General features: G+C 39.8%; 1 protein-coding gene across 1 annotated transcript in view; it reads left to right on the forward strand.

The window, feature by feature from the left end:
- The window catches only part of nlgn1 (neuroligin 1), a 441,774-nt gene that overhangs the window by 244,176 nt on the left and 190,543 nt on the right, over positions 1-7,055 (forward strand). The gene's annotated exons all lie outside the window — the stretch shown is intronic.

Raw genomic sequence — 7,055 nt, forward strand, 5'->3', positions numbered from 1 at the left:
AAGGTTAAGAAGCAGTCGTGGTTATGACAAAGAATCCGTGGTTTAGGTGTGGCTGAAGTATGGTTAATGTTTGGCAATTTATTGTAAACTCTTGGTTGAGATTGAAAGATAATTATTGAGTTTTTCTCGCGGCTTTCCTCCTCAAATTGAGTTCAGTTGCAGTTCAAAACTTTAAGAATAAACTTTCCTGCTTATCATTATGGTTTAAGAAAACGCAAGCATGAAAATTGTACGTGTTACACACTCAACTACACCAAGTTCTAAACCGTACTATCAGCCTCGGAAAACAAAGGGTACACTACTTTGGGCATTGGCTCTAAGCTTTGGCACACAAATATTTCTGTATATAATAGGGGATACTGGACTGGCCTTCTGACTCAGGTGCTAGTGACGAAGCTGACCTAGATGATCCAACTCACTGTGAACCCAACCTAACTCAAGCTAGCTCTTAGGTCCACATTTTCTAAGGTTGGGTCAAACTCAAAATATCACGACAAATGTTGTATAAAGTTCTCTGTGAAGACCTCTACTGTGGAGATAAAGCAGTTGATCAAATAAAAAACAAGGTAAAATCAATTCTCAATACACTGATAATTAAATTAGATCTACTGCAGTGTGTTTGTCATTGCTGCAAATATGCAGTGGGCCATGCTTAATTTGTATTCTATTTTAAATAACTACTTTGGCACTGGGGGGAAATTAACTTAAACTGTGATATTACTTGACACTGTCCATAGTCTGTACAATGAAATAAAGCCAAAAGTGCTGATGTCTTATTAGTAGGTGTGATGTATTGTGCATTTCAATTTCAAAGTGCTGTGAAAGACCATGGTAACCCTGCAACAGAATCCAGGGTTTTTCCCCTTTTCAAGTTCCCATAGTCAGCAGTGACAGTGGCAAGCAGTGCAAGACGTGTTGGCACTGTGCAATCTTGCTGTTAGAGCTGCAATCACATTCAATTGATTGTGATTGGCCTGGGTTGAAGGAAATTGATTTAGCTGCTTGAGCCTGGATATGGAGTGCTTCTCTGAGATCATTGGTTTGGAGAGCAAGACAGTGAACAGAGAACAGAGCTTGCAAGAGAAAGATGAATACTAATGGTTTACTGGACATATTACTCTCTGGCCTGATGTTATATTATTTAGAATGTTATCTGTCTAAAATTCTGACATTGTTTTCTTAGTCCAGGTCCAGCCCAGTTATTAAAAAGGATAACACCTCTTTGCAGTATGCAATAGCACTTAAATGTCTATGAAATGATCCTGACTAGCTGGTGCTTAGAAAGGATATCAGCAATGATATCACCAACTCCACTTTTTAGATTTGGAGCAATATGGACTTATTTACTGTTTCAGTTCCTGCTCTAACCAGGACTACATTTTATTTTGTCTGAATTAGAATCCCTTCAAGAAAGCCTGGATTTCAGTCATCCTGTTGTTGATACTGTGGAGAAAGATGGGTGTTCCCTTTACCAAATGGCTTGTGAAAAGCAAAACATTAAACTAAATGAATTAGACAATTGATTTGCCTAACAGAAATGCAAGCAATGGTAAACATTTCACCATTGTCTTTTGGTTTTAGGCTGCAATCGTGAAGTGGTTTGCTGTTTAACATTCTTACCATGAGGTCAATTCCCAACTGGCCTAAACAAAACCTCCACCCTGTGTTTTAGTATTTATGTTTCTGTGTCATTCTTTTTTAAACATGGGATTGTTTCCCCAGGCTGCAGACCTCTGCAACCTTATCTGACCGCAGCTATTGATCTACCAAGGGGTCTGTATCTGACTTTTTAAAACTGATACAGTGTGAGCAGCAGTATCATAGTGCAATCTCTGCCGTAGCATGATCCCTCTATGTTTAAATCAATAATGCCGGGATGACTGCACAACTGTTGGCACCGTGTTCTGCCTGCTTAGGGCCATCTGTGGCACACTGCCACAGATTTGTCATGGCTGCTGCTCGATTCATTAAACTGCACCAAGTGGTGCACAACCATTGGAGATATTGATGAAGGAATTCTATATATCAGTCAGGGAAAGTTGCAAAAGCACGTTTATCAGTATTATGCATGTGTATCATATATACATCTTTGTTTAGGTAAAGCTGAATGAAAACTTCTCACACTCTATTGATATATAGGCCAGTTACATTATTTGTTTTTTCATTACAAATAAATTATAAGGTTAGGGTTTTAAGGGAAATGCTTCGGTTAGGGTACAAGATGTAGGGTTAGGGTTGGAGAATGCAAACAGTGGTCTGGTATGTCAAAGTCCAACACATTCTCACTGTCCCATCGTGTAAAAAACAGACGCTTGGTCATGTGCCTTTGTTATTCACACTAAAAGTCTGGACTCTTGACGTCACTTTTGATGCTCTGGGTCGGGACGTACTGACTGACGTGTGGCACAAGAATAGGACGGTTAGGTTCAGGAAAAGATCGTGGGTGAGATTATAAAATGTACGTTTCACTGACACGCAGTACAAGAACAGGACAGTTAAGTTTAGGAAAAGATCGTGGGTGGGGTTATAAAATGTACGTTTCTGTGACACTTGGGACAAGAACGGGACACGAACCCCGGTCTCTTGGGCGAAAGTCCTGTGTTGTTTGACCCCAACAAACCTTGTATTTCGGTCTTCCTGTTCTTTACCCGGTGCGTTCCATACATATGCTAAAGGGTGCTTTTTGCATCGTATCTGATGCTGAGACTACTGCCCAAGGGTCAGTATTTTACAAGTTGGGAGTGAGAACGGGTTGCAAAGTCACACGCTTCACTTTTGACAAGACGGACAGCAAGTGTTATTTGTAGATTCACTAAATGTTCTTGTTAAGAAAACTTAAACATGGGCAGTGTTGAACATACAACCAATGCTGTCATTTTTCTGGTGAGGACAGTCTCGTTTTTAAAATATTCAGTCAAAGTACACATTAGGTCAATAATAGCAAGGTCAACAATTTTGAGTTGTACCCACCATGTAACTTTGTTACAAATGATGCAGTGTTGGAGAGGATAAAAGCAGCCCTCCATCCCATTTCACAAGTGAGCTGGGTGTTCATGTTACTTAAATGTATTTGCAGGGTCAGAGTGCTTGCTTTAAATGTATATCCATCTAATTGTTGACAGATGTGAAAAAACAAGCATTTTATGTGCTTGTGCAACCATAAATTGCAGTGTCCAAAATATTTGTTTTACGAGTAATATGAGTAATTTATCAGTGTTTGATGTGATGTGTGGTTTTTGAGTCTCTCCTCCTATATGTCTATATGTCTTTGCTGAAACTATGGGACATGGCAATTCTATTTTTTATATTATTTTGCCAGAGGTAGCATAGCAAACTGTTTTTAAATTTGGAAAGAGCTGTTAATCAGTACCATAGGCCTTTCCCCCTCTGTAGTTAAAAATGCAAGGCTCAGATGCTAGGGAGAACCATTGGACAGACGGTGAAAATGCATACACACACACCACCCAAAAACTTGACATATTTGGATACGTACACACTAATTAAGCTTGTTGGGACTGAATACTCCTGGGGCTATATAGTGATGTAGGATGAAAATAGGATGGTCACAAAAACAGGACAGAAGTTCCATTTTGGTACGAGTCGAACTGTTTTTTTACTCTATTTTAAGCATGGATGATCCTATAGCCTCCATAATGAACAGCACACCGGCTCTCTATTCTTCTACTTGTCCACACAATCTTCTCCTCTCCCCCGCCTACCTCTAACTGTCTCCCCCTATCATCTCACATTTGTCAGGCTCTCTTGGTTTATGTATTTTTAAATGCAATTTTGCCTATTCAAATTTAACAGTGAAAGATTGTTTTCATTAGCGTGTGACAATAAATGGGATATTTAAACAGCTGACTGGCTTTTCAATTTCACATCTCAAGCGTCACGGCTACGCTAAGTTCATAACAGCCAAGCCACCAGTAAGAGGAGAGACAGAGAGCTAGGGGGAGAAGGGAAGGGGAGACATGACAAAGGGCGAAGGATGGATTCACTAACTGTTAACGCAATTTAATTTTAGTTGGAGATGAAATTGAAACATTTGCATTTGGGAGAAACATGTTGGGCTCCGCAGCCATATTAGGAGTGTAGGGAAATTAGCTGCCCACTGGAGAAAAGCAAAAAGTGGATTACACATTTGAGGTTTTTTTGGTTTTTGGGTTTAATACCATAGGTGTATGTAATTGGAAAACACTTGTCTTTGTCATCCATGTACTTACCGTTTTTATTTTACAATCAAAATCAGGTGGGAAAACATGTGATACAATGTGTGAACATGAGTAACTGCTGAGTATCGTCATGCAGTAATTGGTTGCAATTCACAAAATAATTCTTGGTCTATTTATTACACTAGTTAATCAGTTTAAACAGACAAAAAAAAAATTACCTTTAAGGTTGCTTCAAGGATTACTAAAAAGACATAAATTGAGATCAATTATATATATATATATATATATATACACACACACACAGTGCCTTGCAAAAGTATTCACCCCCTTTGGCTTTTTACCTATTTTGTTACATTACAGCCTTTAGTTCAATGTTTTTTTAATCTGAATTGTATGTGATGGATCAGAACACAAAAGTGAAATGAAATGAGAAAAATATATACATAAAACTATTTTTTAGAAATAAAAAACTTAAAATTGGCATGTGCGTATGTATTCACCCTTTGTTATGAAGCCCATAAAAAGCTCTGGTGCAACCAATTACCTTCAGAAGTCACATAATTAGTCCACCTGTGTGCAATCTAAGTGTCACATGATCTGTCATTACATATACACACCTTTTTGAAAGGCCCCAGAGGCTGCAACACCTAAGCAAGAGGCACCACTAACCAAACACTGTCATGAAGACCAAGAAACTCTCCAAACAAGTAAGGGACAATGTTGTTGAGAAGTACAAGTCAGGGTTAGGTCATAAAAAAATATCCAAATCTTTGATGATCCCCAGGAGCACCATCAAATCTATCATAACCAAATGGAAAGAACATGGCACAACAGCAAACCTGCCAAGAGATGGCTGCCCACCAAAACTCACGGACTGGGCAAGGAGGGCATTAATCAGAGAGGCAGCACAGAGACCTAAGGTAACCCTGGAGGAGCTGCAGAGTTCCACAGCAGAGACTGGAGTATCTGTATATAGGACGACAATAAGCCATATGCTCCATAGAGTTGGGCTTTATGGCAGAGCGGCCAGAAGAAAGCCATTACTTTCCGCAAAAAACAAAATGGCATGTTTTGAGTTTGCGAAAAGGCATGTGGGAGACTCCCAAAATGTATGGAGGAAGGTGTGCTGGTCTGATGAGACTAAAATTGAACTTTTTGGCCATCAAAGAAAACGCTATGTTTGGCGCAAACCCAGCACATCACATCACCCAAAGAACACTATCCCAACAGTAAAACATGGTGGTGGCAGCATCATGCTGTGGGGATGTTTTTCAGCTGCCGGGACTGGGAAACTGGTCAGAGTTGAGGGAAAGATGGATGGTGCCAAATACAGGGATATTCTTGAGCAAAACCTGTACCACTCTGTGTGTGATTTGAGGCTAGGACTGAGGTTCACCTTCCAGCAGAACATTGGGCCTCATTCACCAATATCTTCCTAAGTTTTCTCTTAAATATGTTCTTAAGAAGGTTCCTAAGAAAAGTCTATGCCGGATTCATGACGTGTTCTTAAACAGCAGAATTGTTCGCACCTGTGTTCTTAGGATTGATGAATCCCACGTCTTCGTAACTGAAAGCGCGTGCCAGTTGTTCCTAATTAGCATAAGAAAACGCCCCGCAAATTCCCACATAAGGACATGACACTTCCTGTGCACCTCCTGGGAGACAGGTTTTCGGAGATTGTCGGAGCCGCGGTGGAGGAAGTACTGAATCTCAGTACTTAAATAAAAGTACAAATAACCAGAGACATATTTACTTTAGTAAAAGTAGAAGGTGTCCACTACCACAAACAAGGCTTCTTTAACCATGCTAGTAAGCAAATAAAGTGTGTGAAGCAGCGCAAATGGGGAGATGTGAAGAGGTCCAGCCAAATAAATAAGATATGAACACGTCTTACGCAGCCTGGCGGAGGAGTAAACGACGCTGTGGAGAGAAATAGATATAGGAACTTTGATTTAAAAATGGGAATAATAAAAACAAACGTTTTCATTTTCACTTTTACCGGGGGCTGTATTACCGAGGGTCAGCGGCGCTGCGCCCGGGCTCTGGAGCACCGGAGCCGGCTTGGATCGGCGGTGCCCCATATATACAGTATCTACGGCAACCAAACTTTACTGGTGAGACAAACGTGTGACGGTCAGGGAGACGTTTTGGCAGGGGGGAAACTAATCAGAAAATGTAACGGAACATTGTAGAAATGTAGTGGAGTAGAAAGTATAGATAATTGCTGCAAAATGTAACAAAGTAAAAGTCAAAAGTAAGCTATGCACTATTGAGTCTACTTAAGTACAGTTAGGACGAATTTGTACTTTGTTACATTCTACCACTGCATTTTGGCTCTATAAATAGCGATCAATCACCAAATAACGCAGGATTTAATCAGTTTAATTGCTGATGTAAATTGCAGTGTTAGTGGTTTTTTTTGCATACTATATTTTTTTCAACAAATGATCAGAAATACATTACACTACAATACTATCATTGTAAACGACTGTAGAATTAAATAAAATGCAGTAAGCAATCATTTGGAGCAAATTGTCATCACTCAAATGTGCGTAAGAGTGCTTTTCAGTGTTCGTAGATTTTGTTCTTAGCTAAGAACAAATCCAAGTTAAGAAAACATTAGTGAATGCCAGAATCTTCGTAAAAAGTTCGTAAGAAGGGTTTAAGAACACATTTCAAGAACGGTTGGTGAATGAGGCCCAATGACCCCAAACACACTGCTAAAGAAACACTTGAGTGGTTTAAGGGGAAACATGTAATGTGTTGTAATGGCCTAGTCAAAGCCCAGACTTAAAGATTGCTGTTCACAAGCGCAAACTATCCAACTTGAAGGAGCTGGAGCAGTTCTGCAAGGAGGAATGGGCAAAGATCCCAGTGGTA

This window comes from Perca fluviatilis, chromosome 9 (genome assembly GCF_010015445.1).
Source record: "Perca fluviatilis chromosome 9, GENO_Pfluv_1.0, whole genome shotgun sequence".
Lineage (NCBI taxonomy): Eukaryota > Metazoa > Chordata > Actinopteri > Perciformes > Percidae > Perca > Perca fluviatilis.